General features: G+C 40.6%; 1 protein-coding gene across 3 annotated transcripts in view; it reads right to left on the reverse strand.

The window, feature by feature from the left end:
• The window catches only part of SEMA5A (semaphorin 5A), a 394,782-nt gene that overhangs the window by 289,984 nt on the left and 91,544 nt on the right, over nucleotides 1-13,254 (reverse strand). For all 3 annotated transcript variants that reach the window (XM_070411885.1, XM_070411886.1, XM_070411888.1), the window contains exon 2: nucleotides 4,566-4,660. The gene's annotated coding sequence lies outside the window, so the exon portion shown is untranslated. The remainder of the gene's footprint in view (nucleotides 1-4,565; nucleotides 4,661-13,254) is intronic.

Genomic DNA, 13,254 nt, shown 5'->3' on the forward strand with positions numbered 1-13,254 from the left:
CAAAGAGAAGAAAAGAAAATGGATTCTGAACTTGCCCATACATCTGTGATTTACAAATATTTATAGTATTCATAGGGCCAACAACCTTCAGGACAATAACATACTTTGCAGACATTCACTAAAACAAATGGGGGTTGGGGAAGCCAAAATCCCATATCAAAGAGAAAAGAAGGAAGGAGAGCAATTCCCTCCTGGAATGGGAATTCCAGTGCATCCTAATGCAGATAATGGGAGCAGATGATCCTCCTCTCAGTGAACTTGGCTCATGAAAAGCGAAATGCATGTGACACCACAGCTCCGATCATCTCACGGAGATTTTCCATCCAGCTGACTAGACAATAGGGCAGGAACAAGAAGTGGAGTCCATAGCTTCAGTATTTCTGACAACATTAAGAATGACAGGCTAAATCTTTATCTCACAGTACAACCACACAGCATGTTTAAGAAAGTGATGTACCCATATCAATAATATTCATAGAAATGAACAGCAAATACCACAAAATGAAATTCCTATCAGCAATGTTACCAACTAAAACACCAATAAATCAGTAAGCACATTCTTTTCACATGTGGATTCTGTCTCCAGAAACTCAGTCTGGTTTCTCACTGCCTTTTCCTAGTCTCAAATGACATCCTTTCACTTTCCTTGTTTTACAGCCAATGAATCTAGAAAACCAAGAAAAGTATAGATGGAGAACTGAGTTGTGGCTCAATCTGTCCAAGCCCAGAAAGAGAAATCTAGCTAATTCTCTATCTCTTGGAATTTATAAACTGTGAAACCGTTACCGCAGAAATACCATAACCAATTAATATTCTAGGCAAGTGCTCTCAACTCAACAAGTAAGGACATCAACCTACACATCACTGGTATAGTTGACCAGTATTGCCTTGGTCTTGGAGACACAACACCACATAACATTTAAAGCAAACAACACCAAACATTAGGGACAAGAATAAAATGACAGGAAAAGCACTGTGACAATGACTTGTTAACAGTCAACATGACAGGTAAAGTACTATTAAATAACATATACAAGGCAGCTCTCTCTAAGGAGCAGGACCACACCTTTCCCCACCACTTTCCCCCCAGGTGGGTTTTCCTTGCCTCTCTCTCTTTCCTATAAACTCCAAGGGTCCTTCTTTTGCCTCTGTAACTTATTTCCTAAGCTGATTTTCTTCTATGGCTCTACCCCTCTGACTTTCTAAATAAATTTTCTCTTATTAAAAAGTTTTATATATATATATATATATATATATATATATATATATATATATAAAGGTAGTTGTTAAAAATATAGGTAAAGGCTGTAGAACATCTCAAAATATAGGTTAACCTTTCTCTTTCCCTAACCAAAAGAGAAATAAATAAAAGAATGGAAAAAAAATTCAGTTGCCTGGCTCTAAACATGGTCTCTATTTGTAGAATGAAGCAATGTGCAACTGAGATCTTTCATCCATACAAATATTTTAATTGTTTGAATATCCTCATTAAATTAAAACTAAGGATTGATTTTTATCAGTGAGGAAGAACAGAGGCAGAATAAAGCTGTGAGAAAAATCACAAAAGTCAGTATCCATTTTTATAAAGCTAACTGAACTGTTTTCCTGAATTAAAGCATTGACTATATTGATAAGATTAGAAGAAAGTTTTAAAAAATTATTATTTTTCTAAACACTGGTTGATATAATTATAAAGCAAAAATTAGGCAACACTACAATAAACTTTAAATTTAAGAAGATAAAGTTAAGCAAATGAAGTGGAGAAAAATACAACAAAGTATTAATATTCTTAAAGTCTGTTAAAATCTGTAATAAAAATTCTGAATCTCAGTAGCTCAGAAAGTATAAAATAAAAACAAACAATTCTCTCACATCCTCTCTCTCTCTCTCTCTCTCTCTCTCTCTCTCTCTCTCTTACACACACACACACACACACACACACACACACACACACACTCTTGAAGTAATGGCTAATAATCACCAGCAGGTATGACTCAGTGGTTGAGCATCAACCCATGAGCCAGGAGGTCAAGGTTTGATTCTGGGCTCAATCCCCAGTAGGGGGGGCGTGCAGAAGGCAGCAGATCAATGATTCTCTCTCATCATTGATGTTTCTATCCCTCTCTCCCTCTCCCATTTTCTCTCTGAAATCAATAAATACATATTTTTTTAAAAAGAAACCAGCCAAATAACATAATGGTAAGCAATGACACATATAAAAAGGAAGGAAAACTAACAAATTGACTAAACAATCAATGATGATACTCAGTGATGTTTCAGCAAAGCAAACTCTCTGGCATATTATTGGTAAAATATAAATATCTACAACACTTTCCAAAGCCAATTAGCAGTCTCATTAAAACTCCTTGGTTTTGAAATTATAAGTCAGCTACAGCTATTGTAACATAATGAATTAACCTTCAACTAAAAGAAAGCTTTACAGTAGCAGCTGCTATTATTGATAAAATATCGATTTCATGCACCAAATTTCTGCTTTTCACAAGGCAGGAGATAGTGGGACCGACAAAAAGCTAGAAAGCAGTATTGGAAACAAGTGTAAGACGTACGTGCTTCTCATGATTGTTTCAGCATCATCTATTATTTTTCTTAACTGGAAATAACATATATATCTACCCCCAAAAGACAGTGAATTACATTATAGTGCCTTTACATGATAGACTAGTATGATGCATTAAATGAGGGTCATTAACAATCTTGAATTATATGATATAGCATCAACATATATGTTTATAATATACAAGTATATGTTATAACATGTGTAAGAGCAGTATATAAACTTTTATGCCCAGTATTAATTCAAATCTACGAATTACTAATCAAAAACATACTATAGCCTAGGACAGTGTGACTAGGTTGGGTGCTGTCCTGTTTGATGACCAACCATGGCACATGCCCAAGTTGTGGGCAAAGGCCTTTGTCTTTGGCTAAGGGATTATGGGGGAATTGTGCCCTTCTTGTACATACAGGGTGAGGCAAAAGTTAGGATTACCATTGTTTGTATGAAAAATATTATAATAATTAATAAATAATAATACCAGAATAAACTCCATTTCACATACTTACAACTGTAAGCCTACTTTTGCTCCACCCTATATTTTCTATAATGAGCATTCACTATTTTAATTCATTTTTCTTTCAGGTTGCAAACTTTAACATTGGCAATTTTAGATAGTGAAGATAAGGCTCATGCAGTGCCAACATCCTCAGTTGCAGTGTTAATCTATTTACAATTTGGTATATATTGATATATGTTCTGGTAGACTTTGTAACACACATGACTTGTGGGTAGAGATTATATGTTTGCACATTTGTGTTTGTATATTTTGAAGATTAATAGGGTTATATTAAATATTATTCTGCAATTTCTTTTTTCCAGTTAATTAGGTACTGTATATAGTTTTTCATTACTTTTATAACCATAATTTTATTTTTTATATCATTGCCATTAAAGTGAAGAAAATGTTACCATCACTCATGGAAGTACATAGGAACCAGTGGTTCTTGAAAAAGATCTCCAAAAGTTCTGTTACATTAGACTCATGGGCTTGCTACAATGATTTATTTCTATGAATGAATGAACAAATGAACAACAAACAGAGTAGTTCCCTGCGTAAACTCTTTAAATAAACACAAATTAAGTGGTTTTTCTTTGCCAATTATCTTAGATTAAGACCTATCAAATAGGTCTTAAAGTGTCAGTGTACCTTTTAAGAAAAAGTTTTTTAAAAATCACATTATTTGATTTTTGTGGCAAAGGGTATCCCCATCTTATCCCATGATTTAAGTATGCCAATCCTTTTCAACTTGACTCTTATAAACATCTGCTTTTGCTTGTAATAAAAGAGGGAGATTTGATACCAGAACACTTTTGTGCGACGTAATTACCAGGTAACCCAAAATAATTGCATGTTTGTCCTAATCCTATATAATAAAAGGGTAAAATGCAAATCGACCAAACAGCGAAACGACTGGCCACTATGACGTGCACTGACCATCAGGGGGCAGACACTCAACTCAGGAGCTGCCCCTGGTGGTCAGTGAGCTCCCACAGGGGGAGCGCTGCTCAGCCACACACTGGGCTCATGGCTGGCGAGCACAGCAGTGGTGGTGGGAGCCTCTCATGCCTCCGCAGCAATGCTAAGGATGTCCGCTGAGGGGTCCCAGACTATGAGAGGGTGCAGGCCAGGCTGAGGGGTCTCCCCTCCCCCCCGCCTCCCCCCCCCCCAGTGCAGAATCTTGTGTACTGAGCCTCTAGTATATATATGGCAGTATGTTTAGGGGTGCAAAATAAAACTGAAACCAGGTGGACAAGCACATGGTGGGCCAGAGGATGCTGTGTCAATGGCACCCTGTCAGGGCTTTGGGTTTCCTGACTGAGGGGTTGGCCCAAAATAGTTTTGACATAAAGAGACTTGTCTCTCTGAAAGCTTGCCCATTCACTGCCATTTTTAACAGCAGAGTTAAGTGAAGCTCGTCAGCTGTCACAGTATCTGAACCTATAAAACTGTTGGTCCCTTCATTTCCCACCTAGATGTCTGACTTACCAAGGAGGAAAAGGCTGGAGTGTTTCTTGGATCATGTATCACACTAAGGATCCACAGCCATCTGCTCACTGGAGCTCAACTCTCACACTCCAACACTGCGAAAAAGAAGAGAAAAAAATGATCCCGTCTACCCAGTTTAAAAGATGTTGTAGTCATTGTGTATCAATTCTAGAACATTCCATTAGTGCCATGCACAACCAGATGAAGCTGCTTTAGCAACATGAGACTTAAAATAGTGACACAGGATAGCTTAAAAATGACAAATAGGACAGTCCTGGCTTAATTCATATCCATGCACCTATGGATTTCTCTTTTCAGAAAAGGAGAAATAAAAATTCAAATGCTGTTAACATATGAAAACAAATTTCAGGAAGCAATGGGAAGGGCCATCATCTCAAACCCATTTGAATTACTTTAAGCAGTTTGAAGGTCAAAGTCAGATTGCTTGTGTGAATTTACCCATTGCAGGATTACTCTTTCATGCTTTCTTTTTTTAATACAGTACCTTAAGTGATACATTTTAAATATAGTTGATTAAAGGCAGAAGTTTTAGAATAAACTAATATAAAAAATCTGAGTTTGTATTTTTATTTATATGTCGACTTATTTGGTTCACAATAGGAGACTTTATAGGAAAAAATTATAAAGCATAAAAATGATTCACTTTACTAAAACCAAGCCAAGCCATCCAAACTCCCCATCCAATTTAACATACAAAAATCCTGCAAACTTGACGTTGTAATGTGAAAGAAAGTCTACCACAAAACACCAGCCCCCCTAGAACCTCATGTTCCAGCAAATAGGTTACTTCCCACTTCTTATTCATAAAGGAAATGTGCCCTTGTTCCTTAAGGACGCCTGGGACTTCAAATACTGCACTTCTGCACTCAGGGCTCATGCTTTTTCTGTTGTCCTCCTTCACACAGTTTCTTCCTGCTCTCCACGCTCTGCAGCTGCTGGCTGCCATAAACCTGGAACACGCTGATGTTGTCTATCCCATAACACACTCACTTAGGCAACAGCTGAGAATGATGGCAAGGAAAGAACTTCCCAGAATATTCTGGAACATTCTGGCTATTCCTCTATGCAATAATTCCCACACCGTTTCTTTCAGTAGTTATCTGAGAAGCCATCTGCATGCAGAAAATAAACTGAATTACAGCATCTGGAAATTTTTAAAATTTTGTATCTGCTAAAGAACAATTTTGAAGTCTCCAGGTTCAGAGGTCAGAGGGCAGTGACTAGGTAACATCACCTCTCCAAGAGGTGCCTTTGATTAATTCATAGGAAGTGAGGGGGTGAGCCAAAGCAACTCATTCAGATTGCCCGAGAAGGCGCCCGCAGGCCAGGTGCCCCTACACACAGCAGAATCCCGGATCCCTATGTGGCCCCAGCAGAATCTTTAAAAGTTCGTGACATCATCCATTGGAAAGGAGAAGGCACAGATGCAAATCCTTGAGGCCAAAAGAGGAGTAAGGGAGCTCTCCCCAAGGTAAGGAGGCATCCTCAGCCCAGGAAAAATTCCTAGGAGCGGCCAATTCTTTCTTACAACACCAATAATATCTCCTTCGGGTGTGGCAACAAATATGTTAGTTGAGATTTGTTTATTAAACAGCATATTTGAAAACATCAACTTTCCGGAGCCCTAAAATCTGCTTTGTAATTTAGTACTAAAATGTCCTTGTATTTGTTTGTAACTTAATCAAAATTTAAGTAATAAAGTTGGACAGAGCCACTGGTTGCTGCCATAAATACCTGGAGATTTCTACTGGCTCCCACATATCAGAATTAAATTTAAAATTGAGGGCTAATTAGATGTAGAGGCTGAGTTTCCCTAGCCTCCCCCAGTGAGGTCATAAATGAGCTCGCGGCCCCTCAGCTAGGACATCCAAGAGTCAGGCCTGCAGAGAAAGGCATCCTCTTAAGCAGCCAAGAGGACTAAGAATTCAGAATCCTTGATGCAACCAGACAACAACTACTGCAGGAAGAGAACATCCCTGCTGAATCCAGGCCCCTTCCTTGTAAAAAGGCAACATTCAAGTGGCAGAATGCCCAGCTCAGAATTCACATGGCTCAGGGGACAACATAACTTCCTTTGGAATCTGATTTCCGAACCAAAAACCAGTTCCAAAAAGCAGGATTGGGGCCCATACCCCCTGAAAAGTTTTAAGATGCCACTGTTTATATCAAGGATTTTATCATTCTGGGGCATGAAGGCCAGTGAACAGCATCAGGACCCTTTGCTCCCTAAGGTCAGCCCTTGCCCGGGTAGAGTTCCACCTTCAGGAGGCACATATATCACTCGATACAACACCCACATATACAAGCAGAAACCACAGCAACAAAGCAGTGACCTTGAATGGGAACTAAATTAAAATCACAGACAATGGCCCCTTCAAGTCTGAAGGCTGAGCTAGCCCATCCTCTCCAGTGAGGTCATACATTAGCTGATGTATAAACCATAAATCACTGACACATTTTCTAGAAAACGGAGTCGGTACAGAAATGGCAAAGCCCAGGGGCTGGCCTCAGACTGGAGGGTGAAATGTTTTAAGGTGGATATTTAACTATCTATTAAATAAGAAACTGCTTATGTTTCACTAACATATAAAATGTCCCCATTCGACTCAATTCCATTTTCTTCTTTTCTCTTTTAGCTTAGTATCATCTTTAGTAGAAATGACCTCAGAAGTCTCTGTGTCATAATTCTCAATTACAGCCCTGCCCAACAAAAACCAGTCTCAGACACACACACACCCGTGCAGAACTAGCCCCCTGCAAGGTGGTGTGACTTACAAATGATAAACCATTCCCAGGAGTACTCTTCAGCCACATTCACAGGCTCTTAAAGTCCTTTCTACAGTGAAATGCATGAATAAATTTTAAGCATCAGTTACAACTTGAGTGCTCCTCAACATACGCCTCTCCGCTAAAATATGCAACCTGCCCCAGCCCATTCTACTCAAAATGAGAAAATATTTGGATTTAAACATTCTCCTAGAGATCAAAGGTCAGATGAGTGGTGGCCACTGTTCTACATGTACATGAGAGAAATTAAAATTTCAGGCCAGTCTTAAGAGCTCGATTTTGAACCAACCACAGTAAAATCACAAGAAATAAAATAAAAATGGACACGACCACCTGGTATCATAAAGACACTAAGTAGTGAAGTGGAAGAAACCCCACCAGTACAGGCTCAGGAAACCTATAAGCTGTAAGTTGTTGGGCTAGTGTTTCCCAACTTTCAAGAATTTCACCCGTGACTACAGAGTTTGAGATACCTCATCATCAGTGTCAAGGTAAGAAGCATTCAAATCTGTGAGGAATTTTTGTGAGTTTATTTGAGTCGAACTGTAGACAAATGCTGAGAAGCAAAATCTAAAGGGATTGAGATAATGCTCCGGAGGATGGCAGTTTTGCACCTTATTTTATACATTACAACCAAAAGAGGAGAGGTAAATGGGTTACATGAAATCCACTGGTGATAAATTAGGGAGGCAAGAGAAAGCAGGGGGTGGGGAGCCTCTGGGACTGGATAAAAAGTAAAATAATATGTAAAATGTGTGTGTGGGTATATGATAGTTAATAGTCAACAACTCAATGACAATGAGGGGATTTGTGGTCTCCACAGAAGGGTGCCTATGCTTTGAGGGTTCCAGGAAAAGGCAAATTACTTTGACATTCCAACAATATAGTATCGTAGATGTAAAAAGAAAATAGGCTCTGTTAGAGTAAAGATTGACCTTTGTCAGGGAAGATGCCAGTCTAGGACATAACAAATCATCATAAACTGCTTTTTAGTTTAAAAGTTTTAATTTCAGACCATCCTATGTGGTTACTTTAGGTCTCTGAGTTTGTAAGGCCACCACACAGGCCTCCCCTGTGCTTGTCAGGTTAGCACGTGGCCCATTTTCATCCACATCAGTCAAGGGATCACTTAACCACCATGCACAGCACACCCTCATGGCCATTCTGGGCGGCTAGAAGACATAGCAAGGGCTGATTATGTTCTTGGTAGCTCACACCGGGCACTGTCTGATTCATGTGCTACACGATTCAGTAAAGCTCTGAAACTGGAGGAAAAGGAAGTTCCTTCCAGATGGAAGAACCGGGAAAAGCCTCCTGGAAGATGAGGGATGTGATCAGGGCTTGGCGGGAGGGGTAGGATATTAGGAGTTGATGAAGACTATCTGAGTGGGGTGCATCACAGGTGAAGCAAATGGTAGATCAAACCAGCAGACCTGAGAATCCACAGATGGAAGGAAGAGAATCTTGGCTAGAGCCATGCTGAGTCGGAGTGTGAGCCTCTGGCACCACCCTTGGGCCAGGGTGAATTAATAGAAACCTTGGGAAGGATAGGAATTCACCGGAGTGTGGGCTGAACTGGGACAGGTGAAGCAAAACAACTCTTCTAAGTTGCAAAGTCAGGACTGGAGAGCAGCGGGAATCATGGGTGGAAAGCTGGCCTGATGCTCAAGTTTGTGGAGGAAGATGAGGAAGCAAACAAAACGGGTTCCCAGTGGGAGGCTGAGGGGCAGGAAAGGGCAGCAGCTGGAGTGAGTGGACCAGCAAGGCAGCCTGACACAGGCTCCAACACATGGCCAATGTGTTGCTGGAAGGCTCAAAGGAACTGCTCAGTGACAAAGCAAATATTACCGAACATGAACATGAGAAAGAGATGAGACTTCACCCAAAGGAAGGGGGAGCCATGGACGGCTCAGTGAAGGCCAGAGTGGCATCTGGGAGAATCAATGTGGCAGCTCTGCAGCGGACAGATAAGGAGAGGCGAAACCAGGGGCCTGAGGCTCCACAGGAGAACTTTAGATTTTAATATATGTTTTTTTAAAAAGACTATAAATCAAAGCCCATATTTGCAAAGCATTAGTTGTATAGAAACAGTCTAGAAACTGAGCCTATACTAAATGAGGAATGAATGTCTTTGTACTTTAGACAATACTAGAACAAGGAGAATCAGAATTTTCTCACTAGGAATTAAAATACAAAATAAGTACAGGATATTATGTTGTTTGCTCATTGGTCCAAGGCCCCTGGTTCAGTGGGGAGGAACTGTCTGAAGAATCCACCACTCAGAGGTGAGTGGGGTGCAGGCAATCTGTTTATGCTGTGTGTACACACTGCTCCCTTTCCTAAGTCTGTCCCTAACTTTGCTCTTCCTATGTTGTCACCTCTGTCCACGTTGTTCCTTTCAAATACATGTCCCCACTAAAATCACAGTGGACATTCAGGTTAAAGAAAGAGGGTGACTGAAAGAAAGGCGGGTTCCTGTGGGCTGGGGGTCATCAGAAACACCCTCCCCCACCCCCGCCCTTCTGCCATTCAAGAAAAGAAAAGTAGGTGCTGACAACAGGAACAGAGAAAGAGACATCAAGAGAAGCTGACAGAGAGGAGAGGGGACAAAGGGGAGGAAAGGAAGGACACATAAGAGCAGGAGGGAGGGGAGAGGGAAATACACAGGCAGCAGCCTGCAGAGATATCTGGGTGACTGGAAAGGTGCAAACTGTTAGGAACATAAACAAAGAAGGCAGGCTGGGCTCAGGGCAAGCAGAGGAGGGAGCCTCTGCTCCTAGCGCCCCCCACATTCCTGAGCAAAACTGCCAGCATTCAAGAAAACAATGGGAATAGGAAAAGCAAACTGGGCATAAACCTGGAGGTTGATGAAGAAAGTGTATGTAAAGGTGAGGCCTGGTCCTGTCATTGCAGCAGCCACCTGTCCCCCCCACCCCTCCAGTTGATGCCCTGGGGTCAGAGGCTGGAGCACAGAGCAGGTTCATTTCAATCCCCCAAAATATAAGATCGCTGACCATTTTATACCCAAGACAGGTCAGGATGCAAACTTGAAACTGATTTTTTTGTTTTTTGGAGGGTTTTTTTGAGGGATATTGATTTTTTTGTATCCTTTATTGACTAAGGCAGTGGTCGGCAAACTGAGGCTCAAGAGCCACATGCGGCTCTTTGGCCCCTTGAGTGTGGCTCTTCCACAAAATACCACGTGCGGGCGCACATGTACAGTGCGATTGAAACTTCGTGGCCCATGCGCAGAAGTCAGTATTTTGTGGAAGAGCCACACTCAAGGGGCCAAAGAGCCGCATGTGGCTCTCGAGCCGCAGTTTGCCGACCACTGGACTAAGGTATTACATATGTGTCCTTATCCCCCCATTGCCCGCCACCCCCCTGCTCGTGCCCTCATCCCCCTAGTGTCTGTGTCCATTGGTTATGCTTATATGCATGCATACAAGTCCTTTGGTTTATCTCTCCTCCTTCCCCGCACCCTCCGCTGCCTTCCCTCTGAGGTTGACAGTCTGATTGATGCTTCTCTGTCTCTGCATCTATTTTTGTTCATCAGTTTATGTTGATCGTTATATCTCACATATGAGGGAGATCATGTGATATTTATCTTTCTCCAACTGGCTTATTTCACTTAGCATAATGCTCTCCAGTTCCATCCATGCTGTTGCAAATGGTAAAAGTTCCTTCTTTTTTATAGCGGCATAGTATTCCATTGTGTAGATGTACCAAAGTTTGTTAATCCACTCATTTGCTGATGGGCACTTAGGTTGTTTCCAAATCTTAGCTATTGTAATTGTGCTGCTATGAACATAGGGGTGCATATATCCTTTCTGATTGGTGTTTCTGGTTTCTTGGGATATATTCCTAGAACTGGTATTACTGGGTCAAATGGGAGTTCCATTTTTAGTTTTTCGAGGAAACTCCATACTGTCCTCCACAGTGGCTGCACCAGTCTGCATTCCCACCAGCAGTGCGGAAGGGTTCCTTTTTCTCCGCATCCTCGCCAGCACTTGTCATTTGTTGATGATAGCCATTCTGACAGGTGTGAGATGGTACCTTATTGATGTTTTGATTTGCATCTCTTGGATGATTAGTGACTTAGGGCATGTTTTCATATGTCTCTTGGCCTTCTGTATGTCCTCTTTCAAAAAGTGTCTATTTGGGTCCTTTGCTCATTTTTTTATTGGATTGTTTATCTTCCTTTTGTTAAGATGTAGGAGTTCCCTATAAATTTTGGAGATTAAACCCTTATCAGATATAACATTGGCAAATATGTTCTCCTATGCAGTGGGCTTTCTTGTTATTTTGTCGATGGTTTCTTTTGCTGTGCAGAAGGTTTTTATTTTGATGTAGTCCCATTTGTTTATTTTCTCTTTAGCTTCCATTACCCTAGGAGCTGTATCAGTGAAGACATTGCTTTGGCATATGTCTGAGGTTTTGCTGCCTGTGGATTCCTCTAACATTTTTATCATTTCCCGTCTTACACTTAAGTCCTTTATCCATTTTGAGTTTATTTTTTGTGTATGGTGTAAGTTGGAGGTCTAGTTTCATTTTTTTGGAAGTATCTGTCCAATTTTCCCAACACCATTTATTGAAGAGACTGTCTTGACTCCATTGTATGCTCTTGCCTCCTCCGGTGAATATTAATTGACCATAGTGGTTTGGGTCGGTTTCTGGGTTCTCTGTTCTATTCCATTGGTCTATATGTCTGTTCTTGTGCCGGTACCAGGCAGTTTTGAGAACAGTGGCTTGGTAATATAGCTTGATATCCCTCCTACTTTGTTCTTCTTTCTCAGGATTGCTGCAGCTATTCGGGGTCTTTTTTTATTCCAGATGCATTTTTAAAGAGTTCATTATAGGTCTGTGAAATTCGCTGTTTGTATTTTAATGGGGATTGCAGTGAATCTATAGATTGCTTTGGGTAGTATGGACATATTAATGATATTGATTCTACCAATCCATGAATATGGTATGTTCTTCCATCTGCACTATGAAACTTTTTAGTTTTGTTTTTTTAAAATATATGTCTGTTGCTTTGTTCAATATTCCCATCTGAACTTTGAACCTTGTTTGACATTATGATGTGTAACTGCTGAGAGCAGGGTTAAAAAGGGATGTGCTTTCAGGGGCCACCTCTTAGGATGTTCTCAGTTTTAAAGGCATTCCTTCACCCAAGGTTTGCCTGCACTGGCCAGCCTGTGGATTCTATGCCATGTTCTATAATTGTAAACAGCATCTAAATCAAGTAGTGTTTCCATAGGAAACATGAGTGCAAATGTATGGGGATGAGAGGGAGATACACTTAAAATCAATTCCTAAGACTTGTATCTATACAATAATATTGTAACGCAAAAGGTAAATAAATGTTTTTCCTTACTTTCCATATCAATATATATGGACAATAAGACACTTTCTCCTGCATCCGAGTACAGGATGCATGACATAATGCCATAGTTACATGGGAGGGCTCTGTATAATAATTAATAAACAGCTAATTATTTTCTGTACAAATAATGCCCCATATTGGTCAAGGTCATTTAACAAAAAATCTCTTTAATAATTACCTTGTGTACATTTAAAAATGACAAGTGCCACGTGTCACACTTTCCCTTCTTTGAATCTTCCCTTCTTTGCTATCTTAGGTCCCAAGTAGGAGCACATGGAGACCATCTCCTGAGGTTTCATGGACAATGTGACCTCACACGGGAACACAAGACCTCACATCTGGGTCATTTAATGATGCAATCTTGGGGCTCTAAGACCAGCAGAGGCATATCCTTAACAGAAGAGCAGGCACTTCTGAAAGTTGTATCCAAAGAGGAAGATGCACCAGGAAAAAATATATTCATCTTGCTTGGAGGCTTCACACCCTGATCCACCC

This window comes from Myotis yumanensis, unplaced genomic scaffold (assembly GCF_028538775.1).
Source record: "Myotis yumanensis isolate MYYU_CA2020_CCGP unplaced genomic scaffold, mMyoYum1.0.hap1 SCAF_4, whole genome shotgun sequence".
NCBI classification, from domain to species: Eukaryota; Metazoa; Chordata; class Mammalia; order Chiroptera; family Vespertilionidae; genus Myotis; species Myotis yumanensis.